The sequence below is a fragment of the Equus przewalskii genome, chromosome 30 (genome assembly GCF_037783145.1).
Source record: "Equus przewalskii isolate Varuska chromosome 30, EquPr2, whole genome shotgun sequence".
In the NCBI taxonomy this organism is placed as follows: domain Eukaryota; kingdom Metazoa; phylum Chordata; class Mammalia; order Perissodactyla; family Equidae; genus Equus; species Equus przewalskii.
The window spans coordinates 24,589,227-24,616,475 of record NC_091860.1 but is presented as its reverse complement, the minus strand read 5'-3'; the positions used below and the strand labels follow the sequence as shown (position 1 = coordinate 24,616,475).

At 41.5% G+C, this 27,249-nt stretch overlaps 1 long non-coding RNA gene across 1 annotated transcript; it reads right to left on the bottom strand.

Moving 5' to 3' along the window:
- Positions 1 to 3,022: 3,022 nt before the first annotated feature.
- Positions 3,023 to 11,766, bottom strand: LOC139080420 (uncharacterized). The gene is made up of 4 exons (XR_011534928.1): positions 11,540 to 11,766; positions 5,688 to 5,803; positions 4,891 to 5,037; positions 3,023 to 3,712 (listed from the first exon to the last, which is right to left on the bottom strand). It is a non-coding gene; the product is annotated as an uncharacterized lncRNA (long non-coding RNA).
- Positions 11,767 to 27,249: the final 15,483 nt, after the last annotated feature.

Here is a 27,249-nt window from a genome sequence, read left to right as displayed (position 1 = left end):
CAGTTATTAAACTTGTTACTTGTCACTAAACTTTTCATTTCCTTAAAATGGTGACATATAACATAAATATTAACTTGCTAATTTTAATATTTAGCTAAATGAATGTTTAATTAGATTTTCTTGTTAATGTTTTCTATACTGTATTTTAATTTTCCGTGTGTTTCTCTTTCTATTTTGACTCTAACTCCTGGCTAGATCTCTTTATACTCTCTACTGTAGCAAGCACTGCATGGAACATGAGGTAGGCATCTACCATGTTTGTTGGTGGGTTCATTGGAGAAGAATCTAGAGAAAGAAGTTGAAGCATATATTCAAAATATCCGATTTCTGCCAGTGGTGCTTATTGGCTAGTCTTTTTTGTTTGAGCAGCTGGTTTAGGTACTGGTGTACAGGGTAGGATGACAGAAAGAAGAGTTCAAATGCTGGGACATTCTCTTGCAGAGTTTTAAAAACCGAAAAAAAAAAATGACTTCTAGGAAAAAGTAGAAACTTTAATTTTCATTCCATCCTCCAGGGCAGAGTTTCTCAACCTTGGCAATATTGCCGTTAGGGCTAGGTAATTCCTGGTTGTAGAGGGGTGTCTGTGCATTGTAGGAATTTAAGAGTTTAGTGCATTGTAGCAATTTATCCCCGGGCTCTAGCCACCACATGCCAATAGCAGTTGTGATAACAGAAATGTTTCCAGACATTGCCAAATGACCCCTGGGGGGCAAAGTCACCCGTCTTGAGAACCACTGATCAAGAGAGTTGTGTACGCTGGAATTATTTTGATGTAAAGTGCCAATTGAAAGCACAGACTTGTACTGTCTGAATTAAATCTATCTGGCCTTTGAGGAAAGTGCTCTCAGGCTACCTAAATCCTAATCACGGGGCAGAATTAATGCAATCGATAGTAGTATAGCTGTATCTACTCTTCCCTCCTCCCTTCTGTCTGTCTCAAGGAGACACTGTTGACAGCTCTGTGCTGAGCACCAGCGAGACTTGTTCATTGTAAAAGCTGCTTTCCCAGAGCTTCAACTGCTGCAGGAGCCCTGGCTTCTGCCCAAGCAGGCTGCTGACATTGGGGTTTTGGTCAGGGGGCTCTTCCATGGGAAAGCATCCTGGGATCATTTTGTTTTGCTTCTCCTTTTTATATCCTGGAGGAATGGAAGAAGAAGCAGCAGATACAGCATCAAAACAATCACGAGCTCTTGAGATACTTTGGAGTTCCTTTCTCTCTACCTGCCAAATTCTACTTTTTTCTTTTTCTCCCTGCCCCCAAGTTCTCTACTGGTGAGGTTATAGTTTAACTCTTAGTGGGATGACACCACTCATCCACAGGACACTGGAACAGACCACTTCCCAGAGACCGAGTCTGATGAGCCCCTGAATTGGGGGTAGGAGGGGAAGCGTTCAGTTTGCAGCTGAAATTCTGAAGAGCTGCCAATGAAGAGCAGCTTCGCAGAAGCTTCCCACTGACCCAGATAACGTGTTATCTTGAAAGCTTTATCTTCTAAGACAATGTTGAGTAACTGCTTTTCTTTTATTCTCGTTTATGTTTTAAAAGAATAACAAATAAGCTTAATTCTTCACAAACTCTTCAGCAAATGCCTTTTAATCCAACACAATGGTAGTTATTTTAAGAAGCCTGGCGAAGGACTCACGGGCCCCGTGTCTGTTTTTCGGGCTGCGTTTTTTTCCTCATACAGAAGCACTCAATCACATTCAATCTTGGCTTGCACCAAGCCCCGTTCACTTTCTTTGTACAGAACTGATATAACTGCCTTTAGCTCCTCCAGCCTCTTTTTCATCTCCCCAGTAAGCCTTACAATTTAAGGAACAGATTAAAACACACACACACGTACACACACAGAAGAGATTCATAGATACCATGTGTCTTTGCTCACTGTAACTTCTGGGACGTGATTCCACACGCAAGCTGTGTTTGTAGAAGGAAAAGAACGGCTTGTCAAAACACCAGGTATAAATGGAGAGAAAGAGCTCAGGAAAGGACCTGATGTCCCAATGAAATGACCCTCAGAGAAGAGACCTTGAAGAGGCTGGAGACACGTGGTGCCATATGCAAAATGATGAAAGCCTGCCTTGCCCAGCAGAGGTGTTGGGGATTCTGTTCCCTAGAAGTAAGAACAATCTAGAGCTTGTTGGTCTAAGTTACCGAAGGGACAGGTCCTCTGTGCATCTCAGGTGGGGCTTCCTCTGGTTGTGATCTGCCATGTAAGACCACGGTTTTAAACCCACTCTTTGATCCTCCGGCAGCCCCAAGTTTATTCTTCCCTTCCAGCCCCACCCTATTTCTTTTAAATCTATTTTTATTGTGAAAGCGTTTTTGATGTAGAGAGAAGTTGAAAAGATAATGCAGGGTTCTGGTCTACCCCTCAGCCAGTTTCCCCTAATGTTAACATCTGCCGTTGCTTTGGAAGCCCCACCCCATTTTAAGAGCTCGTTTTCCTTTTCACTCTGAGGGAAACCACAGAATTGCCTACTGATACCAGTAATGCTTAGGAAAACTAAGATGCATAGTAGTCTGCCAACTGTTTAATAAGATCCCACAGGGGTTTGTTCTGTTCTTCATTTTAAGAAGCAAAACTTTGTTTTCAAACTTACTCTCAGATGAGCAACCTGAGATATGCAAGGGAGATGACTTTCTGAATGAAGTGTGACATTCAGGGATCCGACTATACCTCAGTCTCTTCTCCTGCTTTAGATCTGGGGTAATATTTATGCATGAGGCCATCTCTGCATTCTGAAAATCTTCGCGGTTTTCTTCAGTGTGACCCTAGCTGGTTTATTTCAGGTTGCCTTCTTGCATCAAATGTACATTGCTAAGACTAGTAAATGGTTGGATGGATTTAAGAGAACTCCTTTCCATAAAATGATTTAAAAGACTTGTTAGAGAAAGAAGCCACGAGAGGTGGGTAAAGCTTTGGCTAATGTCTGGTACACAGTAGTTATAAATAAGATTGCTTTATCAAGATCTATTTCTGGATGTGGAAGTATAAATAATGAAGCCTCTAGAGAACCCTGAGTGGCAGATTTATTTTATTAACAAAATAAAGTGATTACAAGGAATAGAGAAGACTGAACTGGAAAAGGCCTCTCTGCTGCAGATAGACTGCAAGGAGGTCATTCATTTCTCTGTCTTCTTGAAGTTGCAGATATAAGGGCTCAGGCAGGTGACAGATGGCAGTGACTGAGGAACTGTCTTCTTTTACCAAATTATACTGCTTTTTAGGACAAGGAGAGTGAGGGTCTCAGGAAGCATTTGGGTCATGACCATGATCAATTTCCATCCGAGTCCTCTCCCTATTTCAGATTGAGCACCAGAGATCAGAGCGGCAGAGGTTGTCTGCAATTTGCTTGCTCATGCACACCTTGTACCGGTGCATTGTTCCTCCTGTTTCTCTCCTTCTCTTTCGTCTTTCCACTCCTCAGTCCACCCTCTGAAAGATCTCATTTGTGCACTTAGGAAAAACTCTAGATGGAATAAGATAACGCCAAGAAGGAGGAAAGATGGAATTATGGATATCTGGTGGACTCAGATTTTCTTTATAACCCTTTGACTGTAGTTAATAAAATGATTGTTCCTTCTAATCCCAGGTAGGAGGCTTAAATCAATAGAAATAGTGCACAGACACTAACCATGTGGTCCCTTGTCATAAACCTTGTCTCACTCCAAGAGAAGAGTAGAACCAGCATCCTGTAGACATTTGTGCTTTTCAAAGAAAAACAAAACAGCAAACTTAGCTTATAATTCCTTTCAAGGAGCTTTCACTGAGGAACAAATTTTTACAGAACATTCTCATTTCATGTCATATAATGAAATCATTACACAGATCTTACATAATATAGAAATCAGTGGAGAAACAAAAGTTGGTATGGTGGCTAAATTTTGCTCAACTCAAAATGAAATAGAGGATTAGACATTAACTTATGAATTAGGGCTGTTAACTGAAATGGACAATTTAATTTCTAAAGTGGCTTGTTGTCCCAAAGGATCAAATTGGTCTTTCCTCAGGTGAAATGTACTCTATCTCTACCAGTTCTCCATTTTAGTTTCTGTTACGTAAGTTAAGGGCTACAATCTAACGCTAATTCTCTGTTTTAACTTTTCATGGTCTCAAGTGCCTCTCCTGTTTAAACTTTCTGTAATCTGTGTTCTAGCTATTTCTGGTGCCGCGCTTGATTCTTGACATCATGGCCGTTTTATCCAGGTCATTGTGGTTATCATCACACTGCAGTTTGAATACTGGTGTTACTGGTTAGCCTGGGATAAAATGCAAGTGTTGTAACACTAATGAAGACGCACGTCTCAGCTTGTTCGGTGGTGGGTAGTGGGGTTGCTTAACACAGCACTTCAGTTCAAAGTGAAGGCAAGAGGGAGTGGAGATCGTAGATCATAGATCACAGAGCAGATGCTAACCCAGGAACGCCAGCGTTCCTCAGTCGCAGAGTGAACTTGCAGGCACACGAATTATTGATGGAACTCACCAACATGTGTGCAGAGAAAGTGAAGCCAACAGAGCAATTGGAGGAATCCATCCAACTAATAAGAAGCTTATAACTCTTTGGCAATTTGTTTAACTTGGGAGTTATTGCAAAGTCAGAAAGGTATTGGGCCCCCGGGATATTGGCAACGTTGCCGGGAGTCTCCCACTGTGAAAAGCAAGCTTTGCCAATGGGATTTTTTTTTTCTTCAGGCGTTCAGTGTTGAGTTTTTCAGGCCAAGACTTTTGGAAAAAGCAACATTAATCACTGTGGTGTGTTAAGTTAATGGGACTGGTGGCTGCACAAACTCCCCCATTCAAATATGTGCTTCTAAGATCTTCCAATTTAGATGATCTGATTCATTCATTCATTTACTCATTCAACAAATACTTATTGAGGTCTTACCATGTGTCAGGAGTCACACCAAATGTCAGAAGGCAGACTTAGTTAAGATCTCTCTCCAAGTCTGTGATTGTATATCCTGCATTTCTATATTCTAATTCAATGTCCTCACGTCCTTTATTTCTTTTCTTAACTCCTGATCCTGGAGTTCTGATTAGAAAGAAACATATGAAGAAAATCCCCACAAAGAGAAAGAAGTTAAAGGTACTGTAGTTTATTTACTTATTCATTTAAAATATGTTAATTAAGTACCTCTTATGTGCAGTGTTCTCCAAAAACAAGTGATTGGAGCAGACTTTCTATAAAGGACAGTTTTGCCTATCGACATTCCACATAATAAACTTTCTTACTCTGAATTTCCTTAACCTTATAGAAATAATAGTTGATTGCTATCCACATTCTAGGGTCCAAGAGGAATATGAATTTGTAAGATTTATACTTTGGAGCAAAGAAAAAATTCAGAAAACTCTCTTTCGCTTGTGTATGGGTCTGGGAAGCTGGATGGAGGCAAATGACACTGGCTTAGCAGTGGTCCCCAGGGGCCAAACACACTATCTCCAAGCTCCTTATTCTCACCTTTTTCACCATAAGCGATCGCACACCAGGTCCTAATGATTCAGTCTCCAGAATGTTTTTTCCCATGCATCTTTCTTTCCTTTCTTTTTCGACTGCTATTGCTTCAGTCCAGAACCTCTTATTACTCTTGCATATACATCATTACAGAGCATTCACATCAAAGATCTCCCTATCTGCGGTCTCTCCCTGCTCCAGATCATTTTCCCTACTGCTGCCAGACTTACCCACTGTATTATATTAGTCCTCTCTTTAAAAACAACGTTTTTTCTATTGCCTCTTCGGTTAGGCATCCATTCCCCAGCAGGGCATCCAATACCACATGGTGTTAAGAATGTAGACTCTGGAATCAGAAACACCTGTGTTAAAATCCCAGCTTGGCCAGTTAAGCCAGTTTTCTCATCTGAAAAATGGGAATGATACCCGTACCCCAGTTGGCGGTAAAGGGAAAGAGGATGTTTGAATTCTTGGCACCCTAAGTAGGCACTCAATGAGTAATATTTATAAAAACATTAACAATAAGTATTATTATATTACATAGCTCTGGTTTCATTATGATTTCCTAAAATGCCTTTATTTCTCCACCTTTGCTCACGTCATTTGTTCTCCCAGAATGTTCTTCCTTTTTTTGTGTTATCTCTTTGCCATTTGATAGTCTTTTCAGTTGGAAGCTTGTATGTCATGGAGACTTTTTTTGATTCCTTTGGAAGCAGACATTTCCCTCCCTTTAATTAACTCCTTCCTTGCCCCTGTCCCTAGGGCCTCTGTATTGTGCCTGGGTTTGTAGTCAGAGCTGCCCGGTCTCCTCTTTGCCCTTTCGTCTCTTTCTGGCTGGGGGCTTCTCAAGGGCAAATAGCATGGTACCCTGTCTTCTCCTCCGAGCACATGGAGGACTCTGGGAGTTGATTTCTTCACTTGTCAAAATGTTGTCATGCACATGACAAGAGTTCGAGAGAGACTGGGTGGGACAGTTACCTGTCTTTGAGGCTCTGCCCAGCAGCTTGCCATTAATTTGTGTAGCTTCCCAATCCCACAAGCCCCCAGTCCCCTCAGAAACCTCTTGACTCTGGATGTTCCTGGTTTTCAGGATTTCTTGGGTTTATCCATAAAGCTACTGAATTTCAGAGCTGTAAGAAGGCTGGAAGAGACATGACATCTTTTACTTTAGCCTCTTCGTTCCTCATATGAGGCTCTGCGAGGTTTCACCTTCCTTAAGAAAAATTCCCTAAAACCCATCCTGGATGGAATGAGCCATTCCATCTGGCACTTCCCAGTGCACTGTACATCCTTCTGTTGAGGTCTGGGCATCCAGTATCACAATTGTTTTTGTACATGGCTGTCTCCCATAGTGGACCTTAGCTTCTTTGAAGGCAAGGTAGTGGCTTATTTGTCTTTGTGTCTCTAGCACTCAACACAATGCTCAGTCCGTATGAAAGAGTCAATATATATTAGCCAATTGAATGGAACCCAAAGAGGTTGAGTGAGTGAGGTAGTGAGTTGCCTCTGGCTCCCAGGTCCATGATCTTTTCAGGGTACCAGCTGGTTTACATCATCAAATTCTACAATCCTCATTCTGGAGGTCTAAGGAAAATGCTGGTTGATAATTTGATAGTTACAATATTCAGTATTGACTCCTGAAAGAAACAGAAAGAGCTCTGAGCAGGAGAAATCACTTACCCCTGGCAGAAAAAAAAATCAAGAAAAAAGTGATGACATTGATTTCATTGGTAGGTAGCAAAAGCCACATGAGACATATACAGGTGTGCTAACAGCTTTTCCTTCCTACATATCAGCTCTGCGGTACTCAAGAGGCGAGGGAAACCAGGTCCCATTGCTGTATCCTGAAGGTAGTGGTTAGAATCACTTGCAGAGTTAATAAAGACTGTTGAAGGGGAGCTTCCGTTGGTGGTTAACCCCTGCCTTCTTCAGGTTCCTGTGAGACACCTGACTGATACTATGAGCTCTAAATGTGTTCAAGCTCATTAATACTGTACATGGTGTCTATAGTCTGGGCCAGGCTGGTGAGTTGAGGAAAGAACAAAATTCATGGTAAGATCGTTTCAGTCTCTTGTATAATTTAGGACTCAGCTATGCATGAGAATAAGGCTTACCCCTGAATATGAAATGCTGAAGATGGGCCAAATGTAGGAATTCATAGCAACTGGAGAAGGGAAGGGTGAATGAAGTGGAGGGGGAAATGGGCTCAGACCTTTAGCCTGAGAATTGCCTGAGTGTGGTTAAGCCATCGTTTGGAATGGTATTTTTTCTAGGTCTTGGCATTTGTGAAGTCATTGAGTGCCTTTGTGTCCAGTGCTCCTTCCTAAACAACATGGGCTAGGCCACTCTAGAAACAGGACCACATAATTGCCACAGCCTCAGAATTCTGGAAATTCTGTTTGCCCCTCCAGTCAAATGTTGCCCCATGACATTCCTAAAAAGCTTTGAATGCCTCAAATGGGCCTAAATGGCTTGTCGAAGCACACAGTGGATTTGGAGGTAAGAAAGACCTAGATTTGAATAAATGAGAGACCTGGGGGGAGTTAGTGAGGAAGTCACCAGGAGGTCACCAGGGATGGTAAACACTGCAAAGCTTTCTTATCTAGAAGATGGGGTCAGCGACACCTTCCTTGCTGGGCAGTTGTGAACAGTACTTCAAATACTGGATTAGTCAGGATTCTCCAGAGAAATAGGACCAATAGGAGGTATATATATAAACAGAGAGAGATTTATTTTAGGGAATTGGCTTATTTGACTGTACGGGCCGGCAAGTCTGAAATTTGTAGGGCTGGTGGGCTAGAAATGGAAACTGAGGCAGGGTTTCTATGCTGCAATCTTGAGGCAGAATTCTTTCTTCTGGGGGAGACCTGTGTCTTTGGTCTTATGGCTTTCAACAGATTAGATGATGCCCACCCACATTTTGGAGGATAATCTTCTTTCCTCAAAGTCTACTAGTTTAAATGTTAATTACATCTAAAAAAAAAAAAAAAAAAAAGAAAGAGAGGGAGACAGAGACAGAGACAGACAGAGAGAGAACATGAGGAGCCAGAGCAGATGAATGCTCTCTGGGGTCCCTGCTCTGTTTTGGGCAATTTCATAATTTTTTGTGTCAGCTCTACTCGGCTATGGAGCGAGTTGCTTGGTCAAACACCAGTCTAGACTGTCTCTGTCTGTCTGCCTGTCTGTCTGTCTGTCTTTTCCCCTCCCCCTCCCTTTCTCTCTCTCTGTCTCTTCCCATCACATTCATTCATTCTTCTACTATTTCAGTTTCACTTCCCTGATCGCAGTCACTTCTTTCTTCTCATGATTTTCTGCCTCATTATCACTCTCTGACTTTTTCTTTTCTGCTAGCCTCCTTCCCATCCACCCCTCACCACAGGCAAATCTTCTTTGCACCCTTCTAAAAGTACTATCATAAGCCTCCCCCTCCTCTCTTCTGTGACAGCCTGGACTCTCCTTCTTCAGCTTCCAAGTGCCTTTCCTCCTCTGTCCTGGACCTGTGTGGTGACAGCTCCTGGAACTTGAGTGAGGTTTCATGTTGGGGAGAGTCACCCCTTCCTGAGCTGGTTAATTCCCCAGCCTCCCAGTGGATTCCAATCTCAAGTCCAACTCTTGGCTGCCATCCTGCTTGGCCTGCCATGGGGCGAGGATCAGGCACGCTACATCACTGATGGGGTCAAGTGCACACATAGGCAGCCCGCTTGGCCAAGGCCATGGCACCGGGCCCAGAGTGTGCATGGAAGCCACTGATGGCACTTGTAACTCATGTGTGGGAAAGGGACCCAGAGCTGCCAAAGGGGAGTGAGTTCTCGGAAGAGCAGGAGCCAGCAGGTACTCTTCTTTGATTTAAAAGGAATATTTCTGGGACTGGCCCAGGGTGTAGTGGTTAAGTTTGAGCTCTCCACTTCGGCAGCCCAGGGTTTGTGGGTTTGGATCCCAGGCGCGGACCTACACACTGTTCATCAAGCCATGCTGTGGCAGTGTCTCACATATAAAATAGAGGGAGATTGGCACAGATGTTAGCTCAGCGACAATCTTCCTCAAGCAAAAAGAGCAAGATTGGCAACAGAGGTTAGATCAGGGCCAATCTTCCTCAACAACAAAAAAGAGGGAGGGGAGGATATTCCTTTCAGAGCTTTGGGTGCTTCTAATCTAACTTTACATTGGAGGAAAATGGCTGGGAAAGAATAAGGAAAGACATCTTGACGTGTGTCATGGAAGCGGTTGCTCCAGAGCCAGAAATGACTGGAGAGTCTTTAAGCCTGATGCGGACATTTTCATGTAATGAATCAGAAAAACTAGCTCAGAGTCGCACAGCGAGTGTTGTCGTGGCACACACTAGAACTAGATCTCCTGACTTTTTTTCTGCATAATCATCATCTTTTTCTCAGTGAGAGGCAGAAACTCATGTGTCTGGTAGCCAGGGAACAATTCCACTGGTAAGTCTGTGCAGCTCATTCCCCTTTGCAAACAAAATGTATAAAACCTGCAAGTCATCTTTCAAGAGAGGGACGTGGGTTCTGGTGCTTAGAGCCTGGGGCTGCTTTTGAAGGACTCGCCTTTCTGACCCCAGAACACCACTCCTCACTGGTGTATTATCTTCTTAGTGCCAGATTCGAGGGGGCAAGGATATCCATTCATTTATTAAATCAGACATTGCCTCTCCCAATTTTCCGGTACAGAATTTAACAGCAATCAGTTAAAAAATAACTTGTAATAAGCTCCATTGTTACGTTCCTATTTTCCCAGAATTATTTTTTACTCTTTCTCCCTCGGCATTTCTCCCTTGAGAACTGTCAGGACTGTAATAATTTTCTCTGGAGACTGCGTTCTCCTCTTCTCTCACTTCTTCTGCCCTCAGACTACCGTGTACAGCTCTCAAAATCCACTTGGGTTGTTAAGAGAATATTCCACCTGCATCTATTGCCTGTGTCTTGCTCTCCCTATGAACAAAAATTCCAAGAAAATCCAATCAATACAAGAAAACAAAAATCGCAGAACATTATTTTTGCTCAAATTTCTTCAGACATTTTGCTTGATTTCACCTAGGCTTGAGTAAATAATAGGATGGCAAGGTTATTTGATCAAATCTGTACAATTTCTAGCTGTGCAGTCTTGAACATTTGTTTCCCTGGAAATCCCAGACTTAATTTTATTTTCCAGGACTACATAGGATAATTTCTCCAGAATATAACTTTTTTTTTTTTTTCTAATGAACACCTAACGATTACTCTACTTGCTCTTTCCACGAAATTATGAGTTCAATGTCCAGGTGTGATGTCCGAATCTATTTTTTGTGATGCTCATTTTATTATTGGAAATGAATGAAAGCAGTGTGATAATACAAATCAGTTACAGCAATAATATAAGCAAGTATGTTTGTTGAGCACCTGCTGTGTGGCAAGTTTTTACTTCGATTCTTTGCACTCGTTTTTAGAGCCAATCGTAAGCATGATTCCCATCTTCAGGCACAAAGACTGAGGCTCGGAAAGCTGTGAACAATTGCCAAGACCATGTAACTAGACAGAGAGCCTGCACTGGTCTCTGTTTCAATGTGCTCTGTTCAACAGCCCATTGCTCCTTCGTGGTCACCACCATTTTCATCATGAAGGACCACTTGGTGCGTGATTGTGTGTGCCATCCTTTATAGCGTGGGGCACTGACTTCTAGGGTCCACTAAAGGAGGGTGCTGTGAAAACACAGTCAGGGAAGGAGAAGGGACAGGTAGAAGGATGTGATGAAGGGCCCAGACTTTGGATCTGACCACTCCCCACGGTGAATTTCTCATTTGGAGTCTCGGTCTGACCAAGTTCTGTTATCATCACACATCAGGGCACTTCTAGGGAAAGAAAATGAAAGAGCATCTACAGAATGGAAGGACTTTGAAGAAAGAGGCCTCCTTGCTTCCCCCAGGCCCCCTTGAAGAACACAGTGTTCCAGTTATCTATTGCTGGTGACAAACCAACTCCAAACTTAATGGCTTAAAAATAAATAACTACATTTTATTATTATCTCTCATGGTTCTGGGTTCTACTAGGAAGTTCTCCTTCAGGGAATCTCTCATGAAAGCTCTGTCACTTACGTCTTTGACTCCTGAGCTGGGAAGATGCAAACAGCTGGAGGCTGGCCAGCGGGGCTCTCCGATGCCTCTCTTTGGTCTCTCTACGTGGTCTCTCTAGTTTGTTGGCTTCTGGAAAACCAGAATTCTTATGTGGTGGTTCAGGGCTCCAAAGATGTGCAGAGAGATGAATGAGACAGAGAGAGGGAGCCATGTGCCACGTGGCCTATTATGATCTAGCCTCGGAACTCACACAGCATCACTTCTGCTGCATTCTCTTCCTGGAAGCTGTCACCAGGAGAGGGGAGACAGACCCTACTTCTTGATGGAGGTGTGGCAAGGGTCTCTAAGACCAGGTGGGATCAGAAATCGTGCTGCTAACGTTTTTGGAAAATAAGTATGCTACACACAGTGTTGCTCGTGAACAAGTGACTTGGCACCTGGATCTCTTTTCCACTCAGTAAAAAGAGTGAGTTGGACCCGAAGAGCTAAGAGCCTTTGTAGGTCACGCATCTGGTGACCTTGTAAATGAATCCGTCCATCTGTCACACTAGACAACATACGACCTCTGTTCCTGACAAATTCTCTAGAAACCACATCCTTTACGGTGGTTGCCACGCAATCCTAATCTCTTTTCAACATGTCTGATGTGAAGACAGTGCTCTCGGAGGATATTGCATAGATGCGTAGACCTATGGGAGCGGAAGTTTGTTCAAATCAGTTTTTTTAATGATAGGAGGATACAATCTTATTAATCTAGCCTAACTCTGCCATTTCACAGATAAGAAGGTAGAGTTTCATAGAGTGAAGGCATAGAGCCAGATCATATTAAGAATGATGCTTAAAATGGGAGAGTATTTAGAGATAATTAAGATGGGGCATGATTTAAAAAATCTTATCATATGAGAAACAGTTAAAAAAATTTTAGCCTGGAACAAAGAAGACAATATGTATATTATCTTTAAATATTTGAATGTTCTCTATATGGAAAAAAAAGTTTAAATTTGTTTGGAGATTTAAAAGCATGTCTGAAATTTGGGCTACAGATAGAGTCCAGCTTTTATTTCCAATGATTCTATGTATGTTAGTTTTGCCTAGAGTATATACTTAAAAGTTTTTATTAAGCGAATTACGTATGCCTTAAATATAAAAAGGGTAGGGAAAATGTCTTGTTTTTATCTTACATCCCTTTCTAGCAAAGAATAGATAATAAATGTTGATCAATTGATACTTGATGATTACTAGATTATTGATTGATGCTTAGTGTTGATACTTGATTGTTGGTTGAAATCTACAAGACAATACCTAAAGGAGTAGGAGTGTGGCATCAACATACCCTGATGAGTTTTTTATCCATCCACTTCTCTCATTTGAACGAGTGCATTTTCGCAGATTAATAGAAATCATACCCTTGTTGTTTCCAGCACCAGGAAGCTCCTCCCAGAGACTGTGCTCTGCTTTCAGACATGGTTTCTTACAGGGCATTCTCAGTCCGTCTCAGAAGAGATGCTTAGCACTCTCCAGGAATGAATACGCATAAGGAGGACTTGGTCTTCTCTGGATGGAACCTTGCTTATTCAATTCCATACTCCACATGGGGCTTGAGAGACTGTGAGAAGGGATGCGAGGGGCGTGGGGCTACCAATAAGTGGGACCTTAGTACCAGAAGCAGCGCTTTCGAGAACCTCCTAACGCAGCCAACTTCCTGGTGTGGTAACACCTGCGTTTTCAGAGCAGAGAAAATACAGCAGCCCTACATGTGGTTAACTGGATACGATCAGGACACTTCAGCTTTCAAAACCAAGTTGGACCCCAGGAACATGCTTTTATTTGACCTGTTCATCGTCATCGATTGTCCTCTGGCTGCAGGCCTCTCTACTGCTGGGAGTCGGCTCTCGGCACGCCAATCAGTGCACTCACTGGCAAGGAGTTTTACTTCTCAGTTAGCGCAGTTCAGCAGTGGCTGGCAGATGCTGGCAGTGGAATGCCACCATGCGTGTAAGTGATGCAGCTGCTGCCCCCACTCCTAAGGAACAGAGCCATAGAGAGCCTCGCCTGGTCCCAGAGCTGTCCTTCTCACACTGTATATAGAGGAGCTGTGGACCACGGAGGCCAGTGAAGACCTTTCTCTCTTTCTTTAGACTTGGGGTTTTTAAAATTATTTTTATTTTTTAATTTTCTTATGGAAGATTCACCCTGAGTGAACATCAGTGCCAATCTTCCTCTACTTTTTAGTATGTGGGCTGCCAGCACAGCATGGCCACTAACAGAGTGGTGTAGGTCTGCGCCCAGGAACTGAACCCGAGCCACCAAAAAAAGCAGAGCGTGCTGAACTTAACCACTGGGCTACCCAGGCTGGCCCTTGATCTGGGATTTTATAAAAGACACACCTGCCAATTGTGGAAAGCTCAATAGCCTGAATGTGCCTCAATCAATTACCTCGCGAAGATGCAGTACTTCATCATTTATGACGCTTGTCACGACCATCATCGCTGTCCTTGAGTATTAATATAATGAGAGCAGTATTAAGAAAGAGTTGATGAGCACTGGAGCCACATTTATACTGCCTTGTTTTGTGACAGTTGAACAGGCTCTCTAAAGGGACAATGGAGGAATAATATGGCCCCAGATGATCCTGTCTGTCCTCTGTCCCTGAACGGTCATTTTAGTAAGTTAATTTACAAAATGGCCATTTGACAAAATTTTAAACAAAATAGTTGTAATTTAAAGGCATGCCTGAAATTTGGGCTATAGATGGAGTCAAGTTTTTACTTCCAACGATTCTGCGTATGTTAGTTTTGCTTACAGTAAACACTCAAAAGATTTTATTAAGTGAATGATGTACTAAATATTGACTGACTATTTGACTTTGCTCCTTGTAGGGTTGATGCAAGGTAGACGTAATACAAAACTCGAGCTCAGTCTTCTTAATGTGGTGAAAATGGCCATTCTGTTATTTCCAATTTGCCAAGCGTGTTTTATGGGCACACAGTGGGGTACACTCTGTTGGCTGTATGTAAAAACCATATTTTGTTAATTAGAGGCCTATAATAAACCACTCATTTTTATGGCATGTGAGTCCACTTGATTCAGAAAGCTTGGCATCTGGCTCTGATTATGTCTCCTGGTGTGGCTGTGGGACTTCCTTCATGCCTCTTCCCTCACCTGTTTGGGGAGAGTTAGGATGGAAACTTGACTTCTGCAGAGAAAAGGTGAAAAGGGAGATTTTGATCATTTTAAACATGGTTATACGGGATGAACACAGCAAGATGGACAAATCTGCACGGCATCAGGACCCTGTGGAAGATTTTCAGGGCTTGCAAGATTTGACTATTTCTTTTTTTTTCTATTTGTGGAAAATATCAAACTATAAGCTACCTCAAATTCTTTATGGAATGAGGCAGAGTATAAATAAAATATACTATGTGTACAGGGAAGTTGGGGGAAAGTGTTATTTCTGTTTAGGGAGGTCCAATTATAGCAATAAATTGTATTTTATATGCTGACCTTCTTTATCCTTTGTCCGAAGCAAGCTGATGGCTGGCATATCACAGATTATATTTGACTGTTTCCAGACAGAGCATGACCTTCGGATTTGTAGGACCTCAGATGCCTCAGGTTACCTTTCTGGAACCTGGGGTGGCGGATGATCATAGGTTGTGAGAACAGGTTCTTTGTTTGAAGCTTGTCTTGGTGTGGCTTGCAGATCTCAAAATGAAAAAATCTATTGTTCTTATAAAGCATAAGGACAGGCTATTTTCCTGACCAGGCTGGGGACTTGAGTCTCCAAATACACAAGAATGCATAATGGAGCCTAAAAGGCTTCCCTCGGTCATTTCTTATTAGCCAAATATCTATTTAGTGCTACTAGGTATGAGCCTCTGTGCTCAGTGTGCCTAGAGGTAGGATGCTATTCAACACTGCCGTAACTACGAGATGCTTGTAAGTCTGATTTATGTGGCCTCAAGATGGGAGGGGCAGGAATCTGCCCTGTTTCTGTGTGTTCAGTGCTTCACGTCATCACTATTCCACAAATATTTATCAGGCGTTTTTGCTAGGTGCTGGAAGTTTGAAAATGATTAAGAGATGTGTATTTTAAGAGTCTAAGATGCAGTGAAGGAGGTAAGATGAACACCTAACCTGAATACAGTTTGTGTGTGTGTGTGTGTGTGTGTGAAGGGTTGGGAGACTGGAGCATGAACCAAGCTCACTGGTTTCCCTTTAACTTCACAACCTCAAGGGGGCGCGCCAGGGAGCCCTGCTCCATTTCTTTAGTTCCTTCACTTTCCCACTCTCTTAGATCACTATTATTTCACACCTTCTCCTCTTTGACTCAACACCTTGGCTAGTAATCTGGCTTCCTAAATCATTAAGAAAATAAAAACAATCATAAAAGCACTTCCCAGTGTCACCACCAGCACAATTGCTACCGTACCACAAGCACCTTCGTCTGGACAAGATGAGTGAACTGTTTCTTTCTCAAGCTAAGGCCAATCTCTCTTTCATGCTCTACATCCCATTCTGTCCAACCTACTCCAGGACACCACTTGAGCATCTCTCCTGCATTATCAAATTTTTCTCTCTTCTGAAGGATCTTTTCCATCATCATCAAACTTGCCGAATATCTCATCTAAACAATTCCTTCCATTCACTCCTCTCCATTTCCCTGCATTCCTTTATAGCAACAGTCTTTGAAAACATCTTTTACAATCATTGTCTCTTATTCCTTCTTGATTCACTTCTAGGCAGGATTTGCCTCCACCACTGGACCAAAATGTGTTCTCAAGGTTGTCGATGACCTTCATGGAACTAAATCCAGTGGTTAATTCTCAGTTCTCCTTTTACTTGACAGCTCTTGGCCCATTTGACACAGTTGATCTGCCTTCTTGCTTCATGCGGTCTTGGAGACCACCTTCAGTTCCTCTTTATTAACCCAACTTTAAATTTTGGAGTGTCCCAGGGCTTGGTCCTTTGATTTCTCCTCTCTGTATACTCACTGCCTAAGTGATGTCATTCAGTATTACAGCTTTAAATGCCTATATAACCTGACAACCCCCACATTTATATCTTTCAAGTAGACGTCTCCCTTAGACTCCAAACTTGAATATCCAACTACCTAGTTCTTCTGTCCACTAGGATGTCTAACAGATACTTCAAATATATCGTGTACAGAAAGGAACTGATTTTCCCCTCCTCCTCCCATGCCAACCTGCTTCTCCCAGTCTTCATCATCTCAGGGACTGAGCCCTTCACTCTCCATGTTAATGGAGCAAAGACTCTTGGAGTCATGTGTTCTCCTCTGTTTCTTTCACTTACATCTATCTTGATTCTGGCGCTTTTCATCATCTCCATTCTTCCCTCCTTTATTTAAGCCACCAGCATGCCTCATCTGTGTAATTGGAGTAACTTTCTTCTCAACTGGCAACCATGCATCTGCCAATGTCTTCTCTTCCATCCGTTCTCTGTAGAGTAATTCTTTTATATAAATCTGATCACGTCACTCTTCTGCTCAAAGAGCTCCAAAGGCTTTTCATCTCGCAGAAAGGAAAAGCTCAGGTCCTCTGCCTGTTTTGTAAGCCCCTACCTTATCTTCACCTCCTCCCCCCACCATTTCCTTTCTAACCTCATCTCCTATCACTTTCTCCCTTGCTCACTCCACTCAGCCACTGCCTTCCTGGAGGGCTTTTGAACATGTCAAGGAAGTTCTCACCTCAGGGCCTTTGCATGAAGTTTTCCTCTTTCTGGAAAGCTGTTTATCAGATGTCTTATATGATTCACTCTCGCTTCCTTCAAGTCTCTGCTCAGTCTCACCTCTTCATGAAGGCTCCCACATCAGCCTAGTTTAAACCACAATGCCCCCATTCTACCCCTGTGCTCTCCTTACCTCCCTTACATGACTTAACTTTTCCCTATAATACTTACTGCCCTCTGATATATATTTTCTTACATATTTGTTTATTATTTGTTTTCTACTCAAATGCAAGCTCCCTAAAGGTAGGGACTTTGCTAATTTTGTTGAATGCTGTATCCTCAGTGCTTAGAACAGTGCGTGGCCCATGGCAGATGTTCAATTAATAATTGTTAAATGCATGAATAAATCAATGGTCGAGGTACGAGGGGAACATAGAGGACCCTATGATTATTTTTGTCTGAAGACTAAAGACTTCAAAGAAAAGATGACTGATAAGCTGGACTTTTAATACTGCAAGAGATGGAAGGAGGTGTGTTTCTTTGCTGGTACATGGGGAGGAATGTTCAAAGCAAATCGTGACATAGACTGCGATGACAAATTGATAGGCCGTCAGCTTTGTCGAGCACAGGGCCCATTTTCCAGTAGGCCACCCAAGCCAGCAGACCCCTCATTTCTGCAGAGGAGTGAGGCAATCCGATTTAGATTTCAGAAGGCCACTTTGGTGTGCGTGTGGAGGATTAGTGGTACAGTGGGGAGGAGTGGGGAAAGTAAAGGCTTGGAACACATTAGGAGACTAACACAACTGTCCAGGAAAATAGACCTCAAAGACTTGGGGTAAAGCATACACGTAGCTTTCATGTCCAGCACATGTGCTGATAACAGCTCTGCTTGAGGGTAACAGCTCCAGGTCCCGAGAAAGCATCCAGCCATCTGAAGTGAGAAAACCCAGTTTACAGCTGAGGGGTGTTTTGATAATCTGCCATCTAGGTAGGCAAGTCTGGGATGGGGGGGCCAAGGTTTGGGGGGCATCTCAGTTCTTCTTAATTGGGGCGGAGGTGGTGGTGGTGTGCAGCTAGCTACGGATGGGGTTTTGAGGGAAAGCACATCCCCCTAACATATTTTAGAACGTGTGCAACTGTTGAATCCTGGGTTGGATGGATCCTTGGGCTGACTGAATATGGTACTTTGTATATTCTGTGAACTCTATGTTTATTCTTGTGCTCCGTATTTCTAAATTATAAAGGAACCAATATACAATTCTTTGTGAAATATCCTGTCAATATCTTTTACTTCCTCAACAGATTGCCACACAACAGATAGGATCACTTGTCTACCTTGATGATTGATTCTGATTGCCATTGTAGGATTGATCCATGGTGATCTGCATGGATCCCTAAAATGGCTGAAACTGCTGGTCCACCTGGGACACTGTCCAAAAATTCAGTTAGAGTTTCAAATCTCTGAATATATATAATATTAATTAATACATAATATTTTATATCATTTATATATTTATTATATTATATATAATTAATAACATAATAACATTTTATGTTTTATATATAATTATATAACACTAATTATTATATATAATTATATAAATATAAACTAATAAAGTATATTAATAATAATGTATCTGATATACTGGAGCCCTTGGTACATTTCTACCAAGAAAGTGTTTTATAAACAGTAAAATAGCTGAAAAAATTAGAAAGTTATTCCACAGATTTCAATCCTAAATTCTATATAGGAAGTAATGTTTTCACCAGTAAAAGAAAGAAAAGGAAAAAGGCAAATAGGCATGATGTAGAGAGGACAGTTATTTTTTTCCCAATCTGGTAAAACTGAAATTCATATCAACACGTTTGAATCTAAACTGTGGTTTTCCTATAGTAAAATGATGACTGGTGTTGTGGTGGATTTGACATACGTGCAACCAGTTCAGCACCTTTTTCTTGTTCAATTTTCCTTGAAGTCAGTCTAGCACTGTCTTCCACTTTACCTGGCCGACTCAAAGACCACTCTTGACTTTTCGTTTTCCTTTGAAAGCCAGGAGTTTTTTTGGTTTTGGTTTTGGTTTTTTCCCTCTCTCTCTAACTTCCTGGTTTGGGTCGTTTTCTTTTCCCCTACTGGCAAAGAGGAGGTTTCTTCAGCGGTTAAAGCTGTTCGTAACTTTGGTAGGTGGCTATGTTCTGAGGGCTTCAAGCTGCTGCTTCTCTTCTTGAATTAACTTGGCTTCTTTATTTTCATTTTAGCTTCACCCAGAGAAACTGGCATTTCGATATCGCCTGTTGTTTTTGTTGTCTTCTTTCTGTTTTTCTTTTTATTTAGACAAAATATCTTACTCATAGAGGACATATTGGAAACAAGATGATGTTTCTTCCAATCCCTTCTTTTACTTACGCTTCCATCTTTCCTATATATGCCTGAAATATTGGAAACAAAATGCAGTTCTGGAACTGTGGTGTGCCTTTCAATACAGCTTAAAAAGGGGAAACCTACCTGATTGTTTCCTGCTGAGATGAGAGCAGGATTGCAGAGGAGGCACCTGCTCCTAGGAAAATATTTCTCTTGAAAATATTCCACAAATATTCAGGCTACATTAAAGCCCCAGTCAGTAAATGCAGTGAAGTGGCCAAGAGCATGACTCTGAAACCAGAATGCTGGCTTTGCAGCCTGACTCTGCCATTAGCCAGCAGTGTAACCTCAGGCACATCACTCAAACTCTCTGAACCTTGGTTTTTTCTAAAGTGCAAAATGGTGATTACCTACTCAGTAACATTGCTGGGAGGGTTGAGTGAGCTTATATACATGAGACACTTACCCCTGATACACATTGAAAGAAATGTTTGCTATTATTCCCACTCTTTAGATTTCGCATGGTAGCTATGAACCTTAACGGCTTTGCTACTTGCTCCCAATTCCAGTGGCTTTTCAAATCGGTGCCTCCAAATATCATCTGTTGTCTCTCCCTTGCTGTTGTTCTCTATCTGTATGTCCGTTTCCCCTTTCTTTGGTAAAGCCCTGCCCATTCTCTTCATACGCCACCTCTCTCTCTTACTTCCATACCCCCAAGAATGGCAGTCTGGATTAACACCTGTGGTTATTTCCGATTCTCTCCACACATCATGTTCTGCCTGTTAGACCAGACTTTCTTCCAGCACCTGATTCTGACTCTGCTTTCCCAGTAGCTGCTCCACCCCAGCTGGCATGTCCAATTCTGGGTCTTGGCTGATCACAGGCTACCCTGCCATGCCATAGGGAACCGAGCATGCTCAGCCATGTCTGAGATATGAGATTACTTCTTCCCTCTTTTTTCCCCTCATCTCTTTTGATATAAAATAATTTATTCCTTCTCTGAACCACTTGTGCAATCCCTTCCCTTAACACTTGTAGAATTATATCTTGTATTAGTTGTTTGCCAGTCCTTTCCTGATAGATTATGAATTTCATGAAGGTATAGACTTTGTCTTAAACTCTGTGTTCCCCTAAATACCTTAAGTATTGTGGACCCCAGAAATTTCAGGACGTATTTAAGCCTCCCTTTCTGAGAATGTTCGACTTTATGGGCCAACATAATATCTGACCACTTTAGCAATCCAGAACCCAAATATTCATTGTCAACTTTCAACGTGACCCCAGGAATCTGCCCATAGAATTTGGTACATATCAAAACTAAGGTTGTAATAATAAGCTCCTAAAACTGTCACACTTTGGACTCCTCAATTTAAAAGGAAGCCAAAGTTGGAGAAAAAATGTTAAAGGAGCGAGGTAGCAACGTTACATGTGTTGGAAAATTGGATTATTAAATAAAAGTGAAATGAATGGGAACTGTTTACATCAAAGAAAAGACTGTTGAGAAGGGGCTTAGCTCCGCTGAACTTAAGGCAAGTTGCAGTGTAGAGAATGGCGGACAAAAGTCTGTTTTCTCCACTGAAGACACGTAAAAAAATTTGCTTAAATTAAATTTGCTTTGCTTAAAGGGAGAATTAAAATTAGCTATAAACCAACATGAGCAGTAAGTGGCTCTAATTACTAGCACGTGTTGCTGGTGGAGTGGAAATGATGCAGCCACCTTAGGAGACTTAGCCACAGTGTAGATTCCAACGCTCCAGAACAGAGTAAGGGCAGCATTCCTCAAGACAGGAGAGTGGATCAGATGCATTTTGGAGACTCCTTTCAATCTTATTTTCTTTCACTTTATTACAGGTTTCTTAAATTTCATCCAATGCCTGTAGATTTAAAGACACTTCCTACCTAGTGGGTCCACATTTGGACTGACTCTTAGAGGCCTTGAGTATTCCCAACAGTGTTCTAATGTCTGGAGGAACCCCTCCGCCACCAAGTCATTGGGCTTTCTTTTTTTAATATCTTACCAATAACACTTGCCTTATTAACAATATTTATTGTAAAGAAGAATTCCCAGAGTTGTCTTAAAATCATTGCTTCCTCTGCTCCTAGACCCCTTCCCCCATCAAACACCAAACAAAACCCCGAAACCTACCTCGACTTTTGATGACTAGCGCACTAAGAAGAGAAACATCCAAAAAGTCATTTGATAAATTTCTGACGAAATGTCGGAGTAGAGTACTGAATAAGTCTCATTCAAAGTCCGCACTTGGTATATTTTCTGCTTTGGCTTTGGGTGATTTTCACAAGTCTCCTCTTAGCGTGTTGTGTCCTTTTGCACTGGGCTGTTGGCCTAAAGTCATGACATAAGCTATGTTCAAGATCTGTTACTGTCAATAATTAATTAGCTCCAGTTTCAATTATAAAGAGGAAATGGGTGGTGATATATAGTTTTTTATGTTTGTGTTGGTTCATACTAAGTCTTAGTCAGTTAATGTTTCAACTCCTTGATGGTAGAATGGATGACATAATTATTTCATTTCCTTCTTAGTAATGAGGATAAAAAGTTTCTCAATGGACACTCAATTAGTAGAGATAAAAATGGGAATGCCTCTAATAATATAGAGGATGTATTTTACTGATTTTCTCTGATACCCAAAGTTTTAACTATAGAAGTGGGAAAAATAGAAATGTCATAGGGATTGTTATAGAGTATCAGAAAAGGGAAGGATTATGGTAAAAAAATTATAATTTAATGCAAACTGGAAACATTAATTGTGATAGAAAACAGAATAATTTTCTGGAAAGCTGATGACAGAGAAAGGATGTAAAAGTCAAGAAAGTATATCGTAAAAAAAGATAGAATTGAGAAGGTTGTTCTGGAGGGTATACCAGGTGAGCCAGACACACTTTCTACCTGGAAAACTTTTGGGATTTGGCTTACTGGGGCCAATCAGGTGGGGTGTCTTCATTAGGAGGAAAGAGAAGAGATTGTAGGCCGTTCTTTCTGGTTTCCATCTCCTGCATATCCCCTAACAAAAGGCAAATCAGTTCACCTTAAGAGTTAGACTTATGGTAACTGTTGTGTTAGGAGTTCCTCAGATCCACTCCTGGTGTCTGTCTATCTGCTGGTTGTCAGAAATGCCTTTGATGGAGCATAAAACCTTTTAATTCCACACTTAGAAATTGGAGGCAAACATCTGGCGGAGAGAGAGTTCTTTGACACTCATCCATGCTGAAGCATAATGAACCCATGAGGGAATGAATGAGTGAATGAAGTAATACACTTAAATAATTGATAACTCTTTTCTCTGTTGACTCAGAGTGGCAGGTAAGCCAAGGTGGAGAAGGAGAAAAAGTGGCTGAGACAGTGAGGAAGGAAAAGTCCGGTAACAGTGTAACAGTTTTGCCTGGAGTCAATTCTTTGTGCTTTTCAAATGGAAGCTGCATGTGGAAGTATATTGCTGTCCAGCTGCACACGTATAGAGGTCTTAGTAGGACTATTTCCCCTAATCTATAGCATATCCACACCCCCTCCATACTTGACATGATTTATGAGGTCTTATTTTATGAGGCTAAATCTATTGTAGAGGGGTTTCATTAATTAAGGCATTGCTAGATTCACTAACACCTGTGGGCTCCCTTAACTTACACCCTGCAGGTTTCCCCCCCTACGAAGCATACGGCCACAGAGGAGCAGAGAGTTACATGACTTGGGCAAAAAACAACAAACAAACGCAGTTAGAGAAGGATCAGGCTGGGACTGCAGTCCAGGTCTCCTGATTCCTCATACACCCTAGAGTCCTGGTATCTTAACGATCATTTAATAGTCATGCCACAATATCAGCGTGCTTCTTTTACACTTCCTTTCAACAAACACTTTATCCCATTTAAGTCACTTTGAATTCTGAACCCTTCATGTTGTCATTCAAGTTGACTTTTGCCTCCATTTTGGCATTTTCTGTCATTTCATGAACATACGGCACTTAGTCTATTAACAGACCAATTCTTCTTCCCTTTGTACATTTTCCCATGACCTTTTATTCTTTGTTCCAAATCATATTAATGTTGGTATATCCTTCAATTTAGCTACTTCAGCGGGGAGACTGGACAACCAGTCAAAGGTTTACACAGTTCAAGAGGGAATCACTGGGATCTGTGAGTCAAAGGATATTTTAGGATATTTTAGGCTTTGAGTTTTTTGCATGTTTCAGTGTTTTTCATTCAAGAGTGAAATGCGAACTTCACAATGGCCTGGTTAGTCATAATCATGAAGACAAGGGAGAGCAAATGAGTTTCATCTTAAATTCCCAACTCACCTTGGGTACTGGGCGGGGGCCTGTGGCATTAAGGCAGAGCTGGGAGGAGATGCGTGTAGTGCTAGTGCTGGTACCACCACCCTAATGTAGAGAAACTGTTAGTTGAAACAGTGTATCTTTGGCTACTCTTCAGCACCACACTATCACGGACGAATGAACTCTTCAAATAGGGATTCCATCGAAGTCAACAGTCCTCATGCATTTTCCTTTCCTTCCCATAGTTCATCTTGGACTCACACACACCCTCTCATACTTTCCATGGGGGAAAATGTGCCTAGAATCAATGGAACAAACGGCATCAAGTTGTAAGTGAAAAACATCTTATTTTTTATTCAGGGTAAAGGTATGTTATTAATTCATATCAATAAAATGATATAATCACACTTATAAACATGAATCTTGTAAGAGACAAGACAAAGGAGCATTGGAGGACCTTGACGGTCCTCTAGCGGGAGGGCTGTCACTTTATAGATCAAATTACTTGGGTAATAGGACTATCAAAAGGGTCTTTAGTAGCTATAACATGAAAACATAAGATTATGCTGTCAATACCTTTATGAAAAGATTGAATAGGTTTTACCAGGTCTTTAAAAGTTCTCATGACGTTTTTGAGTCTAATACATACACTCTGAATTTCTCTGCTTCTAATCGACTATCTCAGATATGTTCCTTCCTATAAAGCACCAATAAAATATAAAAGTGATAATGGTAGTTACCAGAAAGAATATCACAACCTGCTCCAAGTTTGTGTAGAGAAACTCAATGGTTTTTCTAGGTGAGTCAATGAACACACTAGGGACATTTCCTAAGAGTATTCTAAGTAGGTCTTGGTTATCAAATTGGCAATTTTATTGTTAGAGAATTTTAAGGTTTGATAGATAAAGTATGAGGATTCATTCCTATAGAGAACAGTCTTAAAATCTAGTAAGTAATGGAAAAGACATAATAAATGAAGAAAAAATCAAACTTTTGTTGAGATAAGCCAGATGATCTGAAATTAAGTCCTTTTTCAGTCCCTCAGGATCTTATTTTGATAAAAAATATGGAATATATAAAATGTATAAAGAAGGAAGCAAAAATCACATATTTTTTCACCCAGAGATAACATCAGTTAATTTGGTTTACTACCTTTTAATTCTTTATCTTCTTTTATTGTTTTGAAATTTTAAATTTTGTATAGAACAATATGAGTTGTTAATAAACTCAGTTCAACATCAGAAGATTAATCAGATTCATGCTCCATCAAACCTGTCACCTTTTGAATATGGAAGGACATCTTTTTGTGTGTGTGTGTGTGAGGAAGATTGGCCCTGAACTAACATACCTTGCCAATCTCCCTCTTTTTGCTTGAGGAAGATTGTCGCTAACATCTGTGCCAATCTTCTTCTATTTTGTATTTGGGGCACTGCCACAGCGTGGCTTGAAGAGTGGTGTGTAGGTCTACACCTGGGACCCAAACCCGCAAATGCCAGGCTGTTGAAGCAGAGCATGCAAACTTAACCCCTACGCCACTGGGCTGGCCCTGGAAGGACCTCTTTGAGAAGACCTGACTCCTCTAGTCCAGTGTCACTCTTAAAGAGCCAATGATACACAGGGATTTTCTCAGCTTCCTCAAGAGTCTCATTGAGGAACCATTGAATAGCATCTAATGGTCTTCTATAGAACATAAATTGCAGCAACACTAAATAGGATGGTTACTAGTTTGTTGTTGTTAGTGCCTTTGAGTCAATTCCGACTCCCAGCAACCCTGTGGACAGTAGAGCTGAGCCCTGCCCAGCCTCTTTGCACCATCCTCTCACCTTCCAGTCCTGTATCAGCCAATGCTTCTCTGCTATTTAGAGTTTTCATGGCCAATGTTCTTGGAAGTGGGTGGCCAGGTCCTTCTTCCCAGTCTGTCTTAATCTGGGGGCTCTGCTGAAACCTGCCCACCATGGGTGACTGTGCTGCTGGCAGAGCATCACAGCAACATGCAGCCACCACAGGACGATGACCCACAGATGGCTGGTGTCGGTCCCTGATTGGGAAACGAACGTGGCCACCAAATCTTAACCACTAGACCACCAGGGCTGGCCAATTATTACAATAAGAACTGTATTTGTTGACTGCTTACTATATGTCATCGTGCTGGATCCTCACAAAAATCAAATGAGAGAGGAGCACATATTTCATCTGAATTGACCGGGGACAGAGAAATTAAGAGACTTTTGCAAAGTCATTCACTAGAAAGTGGCAGACCTGCGATTTGAATGTGGGTTGCCTGATTCCCAGAGTCTGTACTCATCACAAACTATATAAAACAGCATCTTAGGGAACTTTCAATCCTGCATTCTTAGGGGGACTTCCAATATAGCTCTTGTGACGAACCTCACTGTTTCCATTTGTGGAGGTCCTGGCATATCTATTTGCAAATGCCACCACAGTATTTATATCTGGTACCAAAAGATCATTAAGTTCTGTCTGTTTTATTTGATTTCAGTAAAATCCAAAATTTGTGCATAGACAAACTTTAGTACATACATTATATTCCAATAAAAATCCTCACGCTTCTACTTTTAACCTTTTCAATTTTTCTCATTGGTTCACTCCCTATGACAATCCATCCCTTTACTGGAGAAACTCAGGTCCCTTTCCTTTTGTCCCCACAGTGTCCCCAGAGGAAGGCCCCTAAGCATGTGTAGAAGTTGGTAAGCCCCTGATCTGAGCCTGGTCTCACAGAGCATCTCTCTCTTGTTAGTTATTTTTACATGGTTCTTCCCTGCTTCTGAGAAGTAAAAGAAATAATTATCTCACATTTTCCTATAACCATTTCTAATATTTTACCCCTCAGGGACTAGTTTTTATTCCAGCATCTTTCTATTTTACCATAGTTTCGTTTTGTCTTTCATCTTTATATAAATATGTGTTTCAATGCCTGTACGTCGAAAAGCACATAATCACATCTCTTGCTCATTCCACCGACATTTATTGAGTAGTGTCCTAGGCAATGGAAATACAGAGATGAATGAGACAGTTCCTGTCCTAAAGGAGATGCACGTCTAGTGGGAACGAGCCAGGCAAGGACAAAAATGACAGTGCAGCATCACAGATGCAATGATTGGATCAAGCACGGTGCAGACACAGCTCAGAGGATTTGCTCTCCAACGCGGAAGGTGTCAGGAAGGCTGGTTTCTGTGCGTGAAAAAACTCACCCCATAAATTTTATTCATAACATGACTTCCCCTTCTATTCTTGAATTCTTTTTTTCTCTCAAGCTCTGTAACCTCAATGACAATAGTGTACACGGGGGAAAAACACAGAAGGGATTGAAAATCGTGCTCCAGAAAAGCAATTCAATGTTTCTTTTGAAAATAATGAAAAGAAATATATCCCCAACC